The following is a 2,601-nucleotide window of genomic DNA, read 5'->3' on the forward strand; positions in this document are numbered from 1 at the left end:
CGTTGCATCCGAAAAAGACTGAGATCGTCCCACTCGATGCAGACATGCAGCCACAGTCTCTCTGATTCGGAGTTGGAGATCGAACTCTAGTCCCACGATGTTCCATTTAGACAGGGTGCTGTGAGTAACAAAGCCCCTTTGCCCATGGAAGCCACTCCGACCAAGCCAAAGGCTTCTGGGCCACTACTGCAATCAGGCCATGGTCGGCCCGAGACTCTGGTTCCAAAGCCCTGCCTTCTGGCTTGGCACCCTAACAGAAAGTCAAGCCTTCCAGTTTGGGCTCGAACTGAGATGATACCCCCTCGAAGCTGAAACATTTGTCTTCGAAAGATTTAAAAAAGACAAATCCATTTCGGCACCGAAAGACAATGCTCATTTGAAGCCACGGGAGCAAATTCTGGAGAAAATGCAGCACAAACTGGATCAAAAACAGAAGATAATCCACAATAACCCCATATAACTGGACACATTACCACTACACCAGTGGTACCACCTCCAAATAGAAAGATAGACACTGAGTATATAATACCTCTGAAAAATAAAATGGACAAAGCAACAAATCCTATTAATATTCCTCCAACCACTTCACCCTCTCTACCCCTAACGATCATACCACCATCAGACCCATTACACATTACACCTCCAGGGTCTCCATACATTGATCTAGATGTAGCTGATAAAGAAGACAATGATGATCCGCTACCGGACCGGTAGGATGATTATAATATATATATTTTTTTTTAACTCTTTATTAACATTTTCTATTATTATACAATGATGCATCTTTACTTATAATCACTTTTGCATACAACATTCTCTGATTCCTCTTGCGGGGGTTCGCAGATATTGCCCCGGTAGGTATTACATCCTCCCCAAACCGGGGCCACTTTTTAGGGCATCTCCTATGCAGATATACAGATTTTTCTGCCATCATTGCACCATCCATGTCCTGGCACCATCGTCTAAGGGTCGGGCCGATCTGGAGCCCCAGAGCTGTGCTATATTTCTATTCGCTATTACCATGCCCAATGTCACCCAATCCTGATCCGCATGATTAAGATCTGTGGGCTCCCAAACATTATTGTGTGCATGATCACCTCCCAGTATGTCATAATTTCTGTGCAGTGCCAGATTGTATGCCAAAATGTGCCCAATGCACCACACTGCCGCAGGCAAAGTGGGGTATCTGCCCTGCCCAGTTTGTGCAGCAGTGGTCTGGTATAGTAGGTGCGGTGTAGCACCTTCAATTGTATTAGTTTTAGCCTAGAAGGGATCGCCACCTTTCAGAGGGAACCTGCCGCCATGTCTCTGGTAATTCCTGAAAAGTTCCAGCACATTTTGCGTGTTCTTTACACCAACATTGATGGGTGAAGGAATATTGCATTTGCCATCACAGCCATCAAGGGTGTTGGAAGGCGCTATTCACACGTAGTGCTAAGGAAGGCTGATATCGACTTGAGCAGGAGGGCCGGAGAGCTCACAGAGGATGAGGTGGAGCGTGATATCACCATAATGCAGAATCCCCGCCAGTACAAAATTCCTGATTGGCTCCTCAACAGATAGAAGGACATTAAGGATGGAAAGTACAGCCAGGTTCTGGCCAACGGCCTTGATAACCAACTCTGTGAAGATCTGAAGCGTCTGAAGAAGATCCGAGCTCACAGGGGACTGCTCCACTTCTGGGGCCTGTGTGCACGAGGACAGCACACAAAGACCACTGGACGAAGAGGCCGTACCGTGGGTGTGTCCAAGAAGAAATAAATGCTTTTCAGTAAACTGTCTTCAAAAAGAAAAAGCGATCGCCACCTGTTGCTATTGCTTCTTGCCAGTCCACTTCGTCTAATTCTCCTACGTCAGTCTCCCATTTTGTTTTAAGAGCTGCTGTGGCATCTGGCTGGTTGTTTATTATTTTCCTACATGTTAGTGAGATGGCTTTTTTTGTCATGTGATCTGTGAGTAACTGGTCTTCCAGGGGCGAATACTCTGGTAACTGCGTGCCTGGCGGGATCAGCGCTGTGAGAGCATGCTTAATCTGCAGATATTGAAAGGCTTCCATCGTTGCTAGGCCATAAGAATTTTGCAAATGCGCAAGTGGGATAACCTCACCCTTTTTCCACAGGTCACCCACCTTTGAAATGCCAATGAGGTCCTATTGCCTGAAACCTTTATTACGCAATTTCCCCAGCTTTTGTGTGTCCCATAGTGGTGTTGCCTGTGTCGTTACCCCTTCCCATCCTAGTGCCCGTTGCGCTACATGCCACACCTTAACTGTATGTGCTGTAGGTCCTGTCAGGACCATTGTTTTGGTACTGTTGTACCTCATCCCGTCCACTCCCAAGAGATTTCTATCCATGCGATAGGCCAGTTCATCTTGTGCTGTGTGTAGCCATTGATTCAGCACCGCGAGCTAGGATGCCAGTAGTATGTTTTCATATTAGGAAGGGCAATACCGCCGTCGTACCAGCTCTTTACCAGTTTATGCATGGCTATACGGGTTGCTTGGCCATCCCACAGCAACTTAGTTACTTCGGTGTTGATCACTATGAAATAGGCCCGGGGGACCGGGAATGGTGTGTTTTGCAAGGCATAAAGAAATCTGGG

At 46.9% G+C, this 2,601-nt stretch overlaps 1 pseudogene; it reads left to right on the top strand.

Annotated features, from left to right (window-relative positions):
* The first annotated feature begins 1,302 nt into the window (after positions 1 to 1,302).
* On the top strand, positions 1,303 to 1,761 carry LOC146863195 (small ribosomal subunit protein uS13 pseudogene; annotated as a pseudogene).
* Positions 1,762 to 2,601: the final 840 nt, after the last annotated feature.

The sequence above is a fragment of the Triturus cristatus genome, chromosome 2_2 (genome assembly GCF_964204655.1).
Source record: "Triturus cristatus chromosome 2_2, aTriCri1.1, whole genome shotgun sequence".
Taxonomy (NCBI): domain Eukaryota; kingdom Metazoa; phylum Chordata; class Amphibia; order Caudata; family Salamandridae; genus Triturus; species Triturus cristatus.